A 15,412-nucleotide genomic window follows, 5' to 3' on the forward strand; every position below is an offset into this window, starting at 1 on the left:
TGATCTGGGGTCAAAGCAGCTCAGCTGGCCTTCTCTCTTACACACGAATGCTCAGTGTCCCACCTGCTGATGGCCAGGTGAGTCATGGGGAATATGCTCGCCCCGGCTCTGGCTCTTCACTCGGAGTCGCAGGCTTGATTTCGTCCACAGAGCACCGGGTCCTCACAGGCATCAGGCTTGAGAGCTGTGGGTGCCCAGGGCAGGCTTTGGGGTGAGACCTCCGGTTAGCAGGTAAGGCCCTGGATAGCACCTGCGGTGTTCTGGCTGAGGTGGAGACTAAGGTTTCCAGGCACATGCCTAGGCTTGCACACACACACACGCACACACACACACACGCACACATTAACTGTAGGCACTGAGGCCTCCAACCCTTCTGACTGGTCATTTTCATGTGCTGCTCTCACTGTGGTGGAACTCTGTATCAGGTTAGGAATGTCGTCTTAGTCTCTGATATCCTTAGCCAAGCCACCCCCAAGGTCACGCCAGCTCACCAGGACAGGTGCCTGCCTGGGAGTGGAAGGGCCAGTGGAGGTACCAAGTCCCAGCTCTGTTTTCCCAACTATTGGGGCTTGGAAGAGGCAGAGGAAGGAAGCAGTGTGCCTCATCTGTAGGGCCAGCGTCATAGCCAAAGTTGAGTTCTTCCAACACTTGGATGCACTCACTATCTCTGGGCCCTCCCCTGCCTCATGGAGAACTCAGTCTGGGAAGAGGTGCAACTGGGGGAGAGGTGGACCTCTCTCTGTTCTTGCTCAAAGCGCCGGGCAGCATTTGCAGGGCCAGGGAGGGGGCGAGGAGGAGCATCGACAACCAGCAGCATAAACTCCATCCTCCTGGGACCAGCTGTTCGCCCCTGGGGCCCGTCTGCTTATGACTTGGACACCCACTGGACCAGCTTATGTAACTTTAAGGAGGTTATGTCTTGAGGATGAGAAGGAATTCACTCTGTAGACAGGTGAGGGGCAGGGGACAGCCTCTGCCAAAAAGTGAAAGTAGGGTGGTTGGCATGCTGGGATCATGGGGAGAGGCTGGAATGAGCAGACTGAGAAGTGGACTGTATTGTGTGTCTTTGGGCTGAGAGTGTGCTGGAGGGAGAGCTGGTGGCCAGGCTGATTCTTGGTGATGCCCCTGTTCATTTGGGGTGTTGTGACACGTGACTTGTAAGAGGGCATGCCCCTTTCTGGAAGGAGTTGTCCAGAGAACATCACAAGGCAAGGGTCCTAGACCACACACCGTCTCTCTCCGAGATCCTGCAGTTGACAGCCACTGAGCTGCAGTTCTCTTTCACGTCTTCTCTCTGGGGGTGACCTCACTGGTATGTGCAAGGCCCTTGTGGAGGCTGCCTGACTTGAATCCTGGCATGACACTTTTCTTGGGCTCCCATGTAGAGTAGATGGGAGGGAGGTGAGTGACAGGCTCTGAGATGGAGTCTGCATCCACCCAGGGAGGAGAAACCTCAACGGGCTTCATGGAGCAGGTGATGTTCAAGCCATGTCTATATTTACCTGGGGTTGCCAAGGACTTTTGCAGATGAAGAAGTGGAAATTCCATAGGGCCTAGCTGGCCTTCCACCTGCTGCTGTGAGAACACTTCATCTTACCTCTTAGGGGGTTTAGGATTATGGTAGTAAGACCAGCATGCCCAGCTCCTGAGTGCTGACTATGTGCAGGAGCTATTCTAAGCCTGTGGTCCTCATGCTCCCTATGGTCCTCGCAGCAACCCTATGGGGCAGATACTATTTATCCCCATTTTAAAGATAAGGAAACTGAGGCTCAGAGAGATTGTATAATTTGCCCCAGGTCCCACAGTTAGAGACAAACCATAATGACAACAATAATAGAGGCTAATAATCTTGCTAGTAATACTAATAAAAATAATGAAAATAACTTGCCCCCTTGTGGCTCAGCCGGTAAAGAATCTGCTTGGCAATGAGGGAGACCTGGGTTTGATCTCTGGGTTGGGAAGATCCCCTGGAGAAGGGAAAGACTACCCACTCCAGTATTCTGGCCTGGAAAATCCCATGGACTGCAGTCCATGGAGTCACAAAGAGTTGGACACCACCCAGTGACTTTCACTTCACTTTTAAGGTTACACAGCTAGTAACCATGGGAGTGGAAGTTGAACTCTCATCTTTCTGAACTGTAATGCTCCTGTTTGTGTGCATCTTCCCCTGTTAAACTGATTGTTCTCTGGGGTCCTGGGTCCAGGGCCAGGGCTGGCCCTGCCGGGTGCCATCCTCTGAAGATGGTAGCAGAATCTCTGAGCTCTACCCTGCGTGCTGTGGGCGTGCTGCCTATTCCAGAGAGACCAGTGAAGTAGGTAACCCAGGGGAAGGGGCGGGCTCTAGCCCGCACCCAGATCAATAAAATCTCCCTTCCCTGTAAAATTATTAATTTCTCATGACAGGCCTCTGCTACCATGTGCTGTAATAGACAAAGGAATTTTGGACCCGGAGCCTCCAGAGAACAGGAAATAGATGAGACACTTTGATTGAAGAGTAAATGGCCCACTAAAATAGCAGTTAATCCTTTTATTATCTTTCCAGCAGCCGTTTCCACAGTTCTTTCATGAGGTAAGCCTTCCCCGCCCTGTCCAACTGTAACACTCCAGTCCTCGTCCTTGCAGCTGGTTCACATTTAGCCTGCAGAGCCTCTGCTCCCATACCAGGCGGGCCTGGAGGTGCCTGGAGGAGCCTACCTCCCCTCTGCCCAGGCTGTTCATCCTCAGGCCCGGCCAGAGACCAGGGACTCGCTTCGCTGCTGTGCACCCTCCTTCCCCTGGCGCACCACCCGCCCCCCACCCTGCCCTCTCCACGGCCCATCCGCGCCGTCCAGAGGAAGCTCCCTAATCTCTTTGCAATATCCTGTTATGTTTCTTACGTTGTCAGAGTTGTCTTAGCCTTATTAAATTTGGGGTTTCATCTGCGTTACGATAGCAAGGTTACGTCCAACCCAAATACTGACGCGACGCCTCCAAGACGTTAACTTTGAAAAGATTAATTTCTTGCTTTCTTAGATTGGCTCTCCCAGACGGTTGGAATTCTGATTGTCTGAGACTGCAGAAATTAGCAGACTATGAGTTTGCTTTTTTCCACGTTGAAAAAAAGACAGGCAGAAGTGAACGAGGAGAATCTCTCATAACCTTAGGTTTTATGAAATAATCATGACAACAATTCCTGACTTTTGTGAAGAGCTTGACCAAAGCTGTGAGCACAGCATGAAAAGTGTGAAAGGCAGGCGAAAGCACAAATCTAGAGTCACACTGACCTGGGGCCCTGCTGCTTACCGGCTGTGTGACCTTAGGCAGGTGACTTAACCTCTCTGAATCGTACTCAACTGTAAAATGGAGTGATAATATTACCTACCTTTTAGGGCTGTTGCTATTAGGATTGAAAGAGGTGACATAGGGAAGTGCTTAGTTAATTCTCATCTTCCTCAGGCATACTCTTCACACGGAGCATCTGAAGAGATTCATACAGTAGCCCTAGGAGTTAGGACAGGGTCGTTGATGGCTATTTTACCAATGAGGAACCTGAGGCTCAAAAGAGCCGGGCAGGAGTGGAGCCCGGACTGGAGGTCGGCTGAATGCGGCAGCCTCCACTGTTGGTGGGGAGGGCAGGACTGTCACATGTGCTGGTGGCCTTGTGGCCAGGTGTCTGCCAGTGACGGAGAGTCTCTGCTCGGTGCCAGACAGATGGCTACTCGGGGTGACTGGAGTTAGAAGGGGGAGCCGGGGCAGAGCCACAGGGAGGAGGCTCTGGTCCCTGCCCTCCCAGTCCTGACGCACAGCTGCAGCCTCGAGTCTGGACTTACATCCTGCCTGGGTTCCTCTGGCAGCTGCAGCCGCACTGACCATTGGTCCCCATCCCTCGCCCCCTCCAGACTGTCCTCAATGTTGTCGGACCTGGGACCAGGGATGTACATGAGAAGGAGGCTTGACTGGGGGTCTGGGATCATATCTCATAGGAAGTCCTGAGGAAGGAGAGACCTAGTTTATTCTGAGACAAGCTATGTCCAACTATGGATTACCTTGCCCTCGCTAAGGTAATGTCAGTTCAAAGACGCAAGGTATCTGCTCTGTATCACCTGGTGCCGCTGCCTGGACCATTCCATAGGCTACCACCTTTGCCCAGACTCTCCGTTCAGCAGAGTAGAATCCTCAGTGCTGCTCATATCACAGCGTGTGGGGTCCAGAGCATCTGTCCCCGCCCCTCTGTGTCCTGAGACCAGCCCGGTGGGGGGCCACATTCCTGGCCAGCTGACAGCCCTGACTCATCTCAGCATCTCCGGCTCATCCCAGGGAATTATCCAGGAGTTTGAAATGACTGAGTAGGCAGCTTTACCAATCCATCCTCATCATGTAGAGAGAGGGCATGGGGAAGACAGGCCCTGAGAGAGTGGGGATCCAGGATCGCACAGCAGATGGGGCAACTTCAGTGGGCAGGGGGCTTCCTGATGCGACTGGGCACCAAAAGTTGGGAAAGTGACCCTCCAATGAAGGAAAATTCACCCCCTGAAACACTTGCTTTGCTGGAGAGACACCTCTCCTGTGTGCCAGGAGTCAGGAATCTAGAGATGAAGGTGACGTGATGCGAGACTTCTAGCACCAGGGGAAGGATTCTACCCTTTAATCCTGTGGTCTTAACTGCTGGACGAGTGAGGGTGGGAGAAGAGCCAGGAGCTGCAGTTTTCAGCCTGGCTGCTTGTCGGAGTCAGTCAAAGCAGGATGGGAACATTATTGAAATACTCACTGGGTGATTTTTCAGTATTTAGGGCTTCCATATATGCGTGGTCTCAGCCCTCAGAACATTCCTGGAGACTGGAATTATCCCCATTTTACAGATGCGGAAAGGCTAGTCCAGTTCATGCCTAAGTTCAGGTCCCAGCTGCATCGTGGGATCAAATTTGAATCCAGGTCTCAGCCTGACTCCAGAGACTGTGCACTAGCCATGACCCCAAGCCATTTCCCAAGCAGAGAATCGTCATCTGTTTACGCATGTTGGGAAAACATCCGGATGTGAAACTCACTCAGCAAGCTGATGTTGAGTGCCCCCCATGTGCCAGGCCCTGGTGGGCAGTGGGTTTACAGAAGGGAATCAGAGTCAACCTGGCCCCGCGGAGCCTTGATGGAGCAGGGAAGCAGATAGACACCTGCGCTTAACTAGTTTTCCCAAGCCTTGGCCCATCATCTTAAGAGCCTGCAGGTCCCTGCCCTGCCAACGTGATGGGTCTTTTGTTCTGTATTAGAGAACACTCATGGGATGAAGAATAAGACATTTCACCATGTTAAAAATCATTGTCACCTGAAAATAGTCTCCCTTTCTGGAGGCTGGGGTTTCTGGTGAGATTAAAAGGCTGTAAAATTAAGCATGATTTAAACCCCTTGCCCTGGAGGAGCCTGCTGTACGCGAGCCCATAGAGGCCAAGCTGGTCCAGCCGGATCTGGTCACCAAACCCACCCACTTTGGAAATGTGCCTGAGCCTTGCCTCGTCCTGAGGGTGGGGAATGAGAGGGTCTGGGTAGGGAAAACTTTCTGAGCAAATGCAGTCCTCAAGTTAACACTGTGTGCTTGTTAACAGCCCTTACTGAGGTCCATCCTTTGGGTCTTGGCTTTTGCTGGTACCTCTGTATGGGATACCTTTTCCAGCCTGTGCGTGCCTGGCTAAGTTGCTTCAGTCATGTCTGACTCTTTGACACCCTGTGGACTGTAGCCCGCCAGGCTTCTCTGTCCTTGGGAGTCTCTAGGCAAGTATACTGGAGTGGGTTGCCATGCCCTCCTTCAGGGGATCCTCCCAACCCAGGGATTGAACCCATATCTCTTACGTCTCCTGCATTGGCAGGCAGGTTCTTTACTACTAGTGCCGCCTGGGAAGCCCCGCAAACTCCTAACCATCCTGCACAACCCAGTCCAGTGTCCCCTCCTCAGCTCCCCTTCTCTCTGTGCCTCCTGTTCTCCCAGCAGGCGTTGCCCCATTTATAACAGTGCTCCTGGTGTGAGTATCTCTTTGGCACCTGGCCTGGCCTTGGAGGCAGAGATGCTGAGCCTATTCCCAAGGCTTTGCTGGGGTGGTCATCTCACCTCTGTGCTCCGAAGCTGTGTGAAGTTGCCTGGACACTGTCCTCCAGAGCAGTTTCCTATAAAGTTGCAAGCTTGGAGGGACCTTAAAGATGGTCACAGCCACTCCTAATCTGATGCTTGAAATTCTCCTGTAGGGAAGCCTTAATTTTAAACCTGGTTTTGCTACCTATCAGCCTGTGAATGTGTGCATCTAACTTGACTTTTGTGAGCCTGCTTTCTTACCTGTAAAGTGTAGAGAATAGGACTGTTGTGAGGCTTCAGTGAGGGACTGTACACAGATGCTTGTGCAGTGCCTGTCACACAGTAAGCACAGCACGTGATCTGACTGCTCTGGGCAGTTTGCATTAGGATATGAAAAGAGGGAGGGTCTAAAATGCAAAGCGGTCATGCAGTCCTGAGTGTCCCCAGAGGAACAGAAGAGGCTGTCTTAAGTTCCAGCTTGGGCATGGATGTGGCTTTGGATGGGTCACTTGGCTATGCTGAGCCTCAGTTTCCTGATCTGTGAAATGGGATTAATGCCTGGCATTCTGTGTTTCTTGGGGCTCAGCAGATGCTCCTGCCCTTTCCCCTCTTAAGTCAAGGTTCCAGTTCCATAGATTTTGGCTTACACTGGATGCCTTCCTCTCTTCCCCAGTTTTTAAAACTTAAGCTCAGGGGCCTTCGTAAGGAGAGGCTTTCTGGAAACTCTAGCCTTGGGAACAACTCAGAGCCCTGAGGGGTTCTACTCATCACTGTATAGAGGGGGAAACTGAGGCCACAGATGGAAAAGACTTGCCTGGAAAAGAGGAGAGGAAGAAGACTCATCCCCACTCTGCTGCTTACTGACTGTGCAAACTTGGACAAGTCACTTCACTCCTGAGCCTCCACTAATGCATCTGTTAAATGGGACTTGTGATGCTCACCCAGTAGAATCTCTGAGGAGTGGAGTCCTATGCTTTGAAAACTGCAGAGGGCCCTGCAGAGGGTATCAAGTTGAGTCCCCAACTCCCAGTCCAGTGCTCCTGCCCACAGCCAGGCCCGGAGTACACAGCCACCCTCCTAGGCCTGTCCCTTCCAGCTGGGTGCTCCAACCACACAGAGCCCGTTGGCCGCATGCTTCCCAGATGCAGTGCCTTTAGGCCTCTGTGTGAAGCTCTTCTGCCCTCCTCCTCCTCTGCTCCACAGCCCCCCATGCCCACCCCTCTCCTTTCCATGTCTGTCCCCCACCGCTGCTACCCCTGTGCACTCCTCCATCCCCAGCCCTACCTCATCTCCATCCCCGACTCCCCACCCCCCATCTTATTTGAAGTCTGAGTCAGGAATTGGTGAGTCAGGAAGGACCAATGGCTAAACATAGACGATAACTGTTGGAGTTCAAATCCCCATTCTGCCCCTTAACCAACAGTAAGACCTCAAACAAGTCACGTGGCCTCTCTGAGCCTCAGTTTCCTGTCTGTGTAAAAGGGAGAGTGTTGTGAGAATTAAATGAGATCATGTGTATGGAGCGCTTACCTCATGCCTCCTGGCAAAATACTCCATGCTTCATGCTTGAGAACAGGAGCTCTTGTTATTCTTTTTTTTTTTTTTTTGAGTCATCAAACCCGGGCTCTCGGAGAGATGAGAATTCCTGGGAGCACCGGACCGGAGGGTATAGGAACACTGGCCAAGTTTTGTGAAGTCAGCACTGCTTTATGGAATATGAAAAAAATTAAGGATAAAAAAACACAGCCCTCTGAATTGAATTTAAAATAATAAAAAGAGAAAAAGCTTTTGAATTTAATGTAAGTGGAATTGAAATGATTCTCTTATTGGCATGAGAAAGTCAGATAAAATCAACAGTGACTTGAAGAAAGTGTCCAGAACATGTTTTCTAAGAGGGACATCCTGGAAATGTTAAACTTCATGATTGAGCATTAATAGGCTCTGTCTCCGCTGATGGCAGATGGGTTATCTGAGCCGACCTCCTGCGCCTCACTTGGCCTGCTACAGTGATGGACCTCATCTGTTAAGTGAGTGATGAGCCACACCACCCCTCTGTAGCCTCAGTCACCTCCATGACCCAGGACACTCAGCTTACCTATTTTCCTCTGTCAGGAGAGTGCCTTGGGCTCAGCTGTGTTCTCTCTCCCCCTGCCTCCTTGCTGCCCCACACCACTGCTGGCTTCTCAACACAGTTTTATTGATGCCCTCGCTGCACCAGGGCTTCCCTTGTGGCTCAGCTGGTAAAGAATCCGCCTGCAATGCATAAGACCTGGGTTCAATCCCTGGGTTGGGAAGATTCCCTGGAGAAGGGAAAGGCTACCCACTCCAGTATTCCTGGCCTGGAGAATTCCATGGACTATATAGTCCATGGGGTTGCAAAGAGTCAGACACGACTGAGTGGCTTTCAATTTACGGTGCCAGGTGAGGTGCTAGGAGCAGTGGGTGCAGCATCAAATGAGGAATGGTCCAGTGCTGAGTGCATTAACCAAATGCTGCAGAGACACGGGGGGGGGGGGGGCGGAAAGTCATCCCCCAGGAGGTCATGAGAGCTAGGCTTTGGAGGGAGAGTGGGGGCTTCCCAGATGCAGATCATCAGAGAAAGCATTTCACAGAAAGGGAGCAGCGACACAAAAGATGTGATGGTCTTGACCCTTGGGGGGAACACAGGTAGCCTCTTGTATGTATTTGAAGTGTGTTCTGTGCATGGGAGCTGGGAGCAGAAATGGTAGCTGAAGTTGGCCCTAAAAGACCTTGAAGTCCTGTATGAAGAGCTTGGACTCTACCCTGAGTGGTGGGAGGGTGCTGAGCAGGAGAGTGACGCAATCAGCATTGCCATTTAGAATATTGGTCGTGTTGTGGGAGCATCTGAGGGGGGACAGCAGTAGGCAGATGAGGACAGAGAGGCCCAGGAAGGAGCCTTCTTCCCTGGGTCCACTAGAGCAGAGAGTGGAGCCTGGCTGCCAGTCAAGGCCTGGGCACCACGAGCCAGCTCAGCGAGCTGGGCACTAACTCAGCTCAGCTCAGCGAGCCGGGCACAGTGTCTGTACCTGATTGGGTACCAGAGCTCAGTCCTCCTTTGGAAACGGCATCCAGAACATTTACCAGTGGGAAATGGGAAAGGCATTTCCCATAATGTGGCTCCGTAAAGTTTGCACAACTGTTCTTTGTTTTCCATCCATCCCCACAATAAATCTTCTTCCACTGCCAGGAGTTGGGCCTCTGGGTCTGTAAGTGATTACCGCGCTGACTCGTGCGGCACTGCCTCCTCAAGATGCATTCTTCTGACGTGGGTAATGATCAAATGAGAGCCCATCACTGAGACTCATGGCCTTGCGAGTGGCGATTTCCAAATGGCTGGGAGGTGGCCGCCTGCTCTGGCCTCCTCACGTACCCCCACTGCCCCAGCCTCCCTTGATAATCAGCCATGTTGGGGATAGAGCAGACAGCTCTGTGAGATCATGGGAGTCATGGGCTGTGCATTTCTCAGGAATGGTGGTCTCTGCTGTCATGGAGGAAATTGAGTACCCAGTGCGTGTTCAGCTGATGGACCATCCACCATCCTCTCTGTTGGACTGAGACAGAAAGCATAGGGTTTTTCAAGCTAAAAGGAACCTTTGCAGCTTCCAGGGCATGACCAGGCCCTGGGGTGAAGTTTGGATAGGTAGCTCCTATGCTCAAGGAATGCTTAGGGCAGTGACAGGACCCTTCTGTTATAATGGCCTTGTTGAAATCCACAGTGGGGAAGCTTCCTGGCCAGGTGTCACATCTGGGACTCACCACCTGTCCCTGGTTCCATGCTCCATCATCTTCCCACTCCCCACACTTGCCTTCTGCACTGCAATTTAACCACAAAATCTGCTGAACCCCTTGTTTGGGGAGTCAGTTTGGCCTATGGGGTCCTTTCTGACCAGGTTTAGTTGCCAATGAACGTGATAGCAGTTGGAAAACAAGGGAGTTTGGCCCCAGGAAGAGTCTGCTGTGCCTCTAGTACTTTCCCAAGATTCCAGCCCCACTCCCTGCTCTCATTTCTTCTCCCCAGGCATCCAGGGCAAGGGGAGGTGGCCTCGTGGAGGTCACAAGTCTGAATGCTTCTTGCTGTGTGCTGATTCGTACTTTTGCTGTCTGCTGGTATGGAGACTGAGGTCTGTAGAGAGGGTTTGGCTCATGGAGATCACAGAGCAAAAGAACCAAAGCTCAACTCCCTTGCTTCCCAGCACAGTGTCTGTGGAGTACCTACTATGTGCCGTGTTGAAAGTTGACTTGTGTTGCCTCTGTCTGTACTACCACTGCCTCCCAGGATTCTGGAGAATGACGGCTTGTGTTGTGTTTGCACTGGGGAAGAACCCCCCCAGGGCATCTCCTCTGATGCTGTTCCCGAGCCCTACGGCACTGTTTGACAGATAGGGACTTGAGGCCTATGGTGGGAGATGGCCCACTGGAGGTTACACAGAGGAGATGGCTGAAAGCTTGTGCAGTCCACATGGGTCAGAATCACCTTCCCTCCTGGCAGGATCCAGTTCAGCCAGCCCTGGCCAGAAGGCTCCAGGAAGGCTGTAACCAGTGGTGTGTTTCAGACATCACAGCTCCTTAAGTACGTTAGAAAAGTATGATGGTTGATTGCTGTGGGTGTTGGTCCCAGAGGAAGCCTGGCTTGTGCAAATGCCCACCTAGGTGAGTACCAACACGAGTCTGCAGCTCCTCTGTCCACCCCGACCCCTTACCTTCTTCATGCACATGTAGCCACCTGGCCTTGGGACTCAGTTTCTTCACGTGTGTGACAAGGACTTTGATCAGTTCCAAGCCTTAGGTTTCCTGATCCCAGCTCCACCAGTCTGGGTGAGACAGTGTGGGCCTGGGGTGCAGAGCTTGGTTCCCTCCCCAGCTTTGCATCAAACAGTCTTGTGGCTCTGGAAAAGCCACCAGACCCTTTGGGACTCTGTTTTGTCATCAATAAGATGGAAGGTTTGGATCCAAGATCCCTAAGATCCTTTGAGCTTAGTTACCTTTCAACATTCCTGGCAGGGCCCTCAGGAAAAGGAAGGAAGTGGAGGACAAGAAAGGGGCAGGTATGGTCCCTGTGAGCTGTCCGACCTCAGTTCCTTCCACACCTGCTCTGCTTCAGCCACATGGGCTCCCTGCTGTTCCTCACACTTGCCAAGTTCATTTCCACTTCAGGCTCTGTGTGGCTCTTCACTCCGCCCAGGATTCTCTTGTTCCAGCCCTGCCTCCCTTTCACTAAGGCCCATGGAAGCTTTCATTGAAGTCCAGGTCACCTCCTCCAGGAGACCTTCCCTGACCACCAGTCTAATGTAATATCTTCAGTCATTCTCTGCCCTTCATACTATCCAACATTATGTGTTTGTCTCTGACCTGTTCCCTCCTCTTAATTGTAAACTCCATGAAGTCCAGATCTTTTTATATTTTGTTCCCTGTTGCATTTCCAAGGCCTCGAACCATAGGTGATGGACAGCAATTTGCTGAATGAATGGGATTGAGTGCAAAGGCAGAGGGTTTAACTCAGTGGGACAGAAGTGATGGAGCATTCTGGGAAGGGCCTAGGCGGAGAGCCAGGAGCCTTGTCCTGTAAAATGAGTTTTTGCAACAAACTCACTGGGTCGTGGTGAGGACTGCATAGGTCGCTGACAAAGGGGCATGTCTGGGTTAGGCTGGATGGGTAGTGTGCCCAGAGAGCCCAGCACAACACCCGGTGCACGGATGGTGCTCAGCACGTGTTAGTTCACTCTTCCCACCCCAATCCCTGCCCTGATTTCCTTCCCTCCTTAATCTGCAATATTAAAATTAACCTGCAATATTATCCCCAGGATAAAGGGAAGTCTGCACCCCAAGTGATCTACCTCATGGAGTGTCAGACCCAGACAAGGGCTTAGAAACCATCTGACTCAATCCTGTCTGTGGATTTGGACACTGAGGCCCAAAGAGGAGGTGTTCTTGTCCACGTTCCTGCTTGGTTTCTGAGGCTTGGAGAGAAATTTACCATCAAGCCCTTCACGGAGTAGAACCTCTGTAGTTAGCTGCTGCAGCTGCAGCTGTTTATCATTAATTCAGTCTCCACAGATCTCGTTTTTATGACCATGGGCCCAGAGATAGAGCAAGAGTACAATTTTGCATTAATTGACAACAAAAGGACTATTACAGCCAAGAATGCAGCAGAGGAAATGATTAAACTACCCCAAAGCAGCTACTTTAAAGTGTGAGGAAGGAGGGAAAGTGGCATTTTTAAGGAATGTGCTCTCCTCCAGAAAGCAGCTTAAGCCCTTTGTTTTCTCAGTGAATTTTTTGATGTTGGCATTACGGTCCCATTTTATGGACGAGCATACTGAGACTCAGAGATGTTTAGTGCTGGGAGTCCAACACCCAGCCAACCACTGCTCCAGGATATCGTCTGTATCAGAGTTTTTTTCTGTAATCGAGCATGAGTGATCATTCTCAATTTTCAAATGATCTCAGCCCAAAGAATGGCTGTCATCTTAATTAGTGACTGCGACTCCTCAAGAACAGTCCCACCTAATCTGGACTTCACTTGGATCCTTCCACTTAACCTACAGTGGTTGAGGGGATGGGGTTTGCTGTATCAAGAATCAGCATCACAAGCCCAAGGCATCCTTGGACCCCCCTTCCCTGGCTTCTTGTGCAGGGAGATAGTGGCTTGTGCAGGGAGATAGTGACCTCACAGGCTAGGAGAGGTGTGTGAAGGGTCAGAGGAAGGGAGGGTCTCGGGGCCAGCTGTCTGGGCCTCTAGTCCTGGGGACAGGTGAGAGAACAGGTCAGGATGGAGGCCGCTGTGGCCGTGACTGTGTGCACAGGGCAGGAGAGAGAATGTAGGGAGGTCCCACAGCCAGTGAGAGTTGTGGAGCTGGGATTCTAATCCAGGGAAGCAGAAGGCATAACCACTCCTCAGAAAGAGCTGGACCCTGCCTTCAAGGTTTCTGGAATCCAACTGTGATCCCTTATTCACCATGATGTTGGTCAGGCAAACTGTTTTCTTGTTCTGGTCTCAGTTTCCTTGTCTGTTTAGTTGGAGCGATAATCCTGCCTCATCTGCTGCAAGTGGTTTACCGCCCATCACCCCATATCATCCTCATGACAACCATTGCCCCATCGTCCCAAAGAGGACACTGGGACCTGATGAGGCAGGGTGACCAGCAAAGGGTCACATGGCAGGTCAGCAGTGATGCCCGGGGTCTCACGTCAGTCGTGATGCCCAGGGTCACTTGGTGGGTCAGTGGTGATGCCCAAGGTCATGCACAGGTCAGCGGTGATGCTCAGGGTCACACACAGGTCAGCAGTGATGCCAGGGTCACTCGGTGGGTCAGCAGTGATGCCCAGGGTCACAGGTCAGCAGTGATGCTCAGTGTCACATACAGGTCAGCGGTGATGCCTAGGGTCACGCACAGGTCAGTGGTGATACCCACGGTCACACTCAGGTCAGTGGTGATGCCCAGGGTCACAGGTCAGCAGTGATGCTCAGGGTCCCACACAGGTCAGCAGTGATGCCTAGGGTCCCACACAGGTCAGTGGTGATGCCTAGGGTCACACACAGGACAGCAGTGATACCTAGGGTCACGCACAGGTCAGTGGTGATACCCACAGTCACACACAGGTTAGCAGTGATGTTCAGGGTCACTTGGTGGGTCAGTGGTGATGCCCAGGGTCACAGGTCAGCAGGGATGCTCAGGATCACAGGTCAGCAGTGATACCCAGAGTCACTCGGTGGGTCATTGGTGATGCTCAGAATCACAGGTCAGTGGTGATACCCAGGGTCACTCAGTGGGTCAGTGGTGATGCCCAGGGTCACAGGTCAGTGGTGATGCCCAGGGAAGGCATCACCTGTTGCCCCTCTCCTCTGAGTTCCCCTTCTGCTTTTGCCCCGGTGTGATGGTGGTGTCTGTCGGGTCAGTTCTGTTTACCCTGGGAAGCTGGGGGAAGACGAGGTGTGGTCCTGTGGCAAGAGGAACAGAGGGTCTGCCGCCCGCAGTCAACACCTCTGTCAGGAAGTTTGAGGTTCGTGCTTTTGACGCGCCAGCCCTTTAATCGTCTTCACATTGTGAGCCCAGAAAGGTTTGTCCTGACAACTGGTTGGCAAACTCAGCCAGGGGACCCCCCCCAACACACACACAGCCAGGCAGTAGATTCAGCCTTTCAGGAGCTGTCTGAGGTGGTTACTGTGGGTATAAATTAGATTCACCTGGCAAACCCCACTTCCCACTGGAATCTTCATGAAACTCTCCCTTTGAATCCTGTCAGAGAGGGAAGCATGCAGGAGGCCTAGGTCCCTGGGGAGTCAGCAGGTGGGAAATTGGAGCTTCCTGGACTCATTGGTGAGATGCGTAAAGTGAGCCAGACCTCCTCAAGACAGGTGCTGACCCCAGCACTCTTGGCTTCAGCCTCTTCTTCCATAAAAAGTACTAAAAACTATATTTTATGATGGCATTGGTTTCAAGACAACATATTAATATTATGTAGTAAAACATTTTATTTGACCTGGTATTTGTGGTGGTGGTTTAGTTGCAAAGTTGTGTCTGACTGTTTGTGACCCTATGGACCGCAGCCCACCAGGCTCCTCTGTCCATGGGATTACCTAGGCAAGAATACTGGAGTGAGTTGCCATTTCCTCCTCCAGGGGATCTTCTTGACTCAGGGATCAAACCCGCGTCTCCTGTGTCAGTAGGCAGATTCTTTACCACTGAGCCACCTGGGAAGCCCTTTTCTTTGACCTAAAAGTTCCTTGGGTCTTCTGATTATAAATTAAATTCAAACATTTTCATGGGTTCCTAAATGTATTCTGCACTCTGTGTACTGTGTGTGCAGTGCCTGGTGGACAAGACCAAGGCCTGCAGAGGCTGGGAGCACTTGTGGTGCAGTCCGGGCCATGCCTCCCCTCCTCTTCCCTGGGAGTCAGTTACATCCTCTGTGAAGAGGAATGACTGGAGAAAACCCTAAGAAATCCTTCTGTGTTCTTCTATGCTGTCTCCTTCTCTTCTAGTCCATTGTATTCCTGATCATTGAGTTCTTGTCTTTCATTAACAATTCTTGGGTATTCACTACAAAAGATCTAGATTCTGTTAAATCAACATAGATGAAACAAAAGAACATAAATAGATGAAAAACCTAAACTCACGTAGCTACTGCAATTAAATCCTACATTTAGCGGAGCTTCCTGGAAGCCAAGGCAATGAAGGCAAGTTGTTGAATTGTAGACTTCTTCTTTTCTGGTAAAGGAAGCAGAGCAACCAGCTTGTGTCTTGGGGCCAGTTTTGTATGGATATCAAACCTTTGTGAGGCCACAGTGAGAGTCACATGAGCTGATTGCTAGAGGAAGGCTGTCCAAACCATGAATGATGATCAGAACCACTG

General features: G+C 51.5%; 1 protein-coding gene across 4 annotated transcripts in view; it reads left to right on the forward strand.

The window, feature by feature from the left end:
* GLIS1 (GLIS family zinc finger 1) overlaps positions 1-15,412 on the forward strand; it is a 238,392-nt gene that overhangs the window by 155,508 nt on the left and 67,472 nt on the right. The window lies entirely within an intron of this gene.

The sequence above is a fragment of the Cervus elaphus genome, chromosome 20, assembly GCF_910594005.1.
Source record: "Cervus elaphus chromosome 20, mCerEla1.1, whole genome shotgun sequence".
Lineage (NCBI taxonomy): Eukaryota > Metazoa > Chordata > Mammalia > Artiodactyla > Cervidae > Cervus > Cervus elaphus.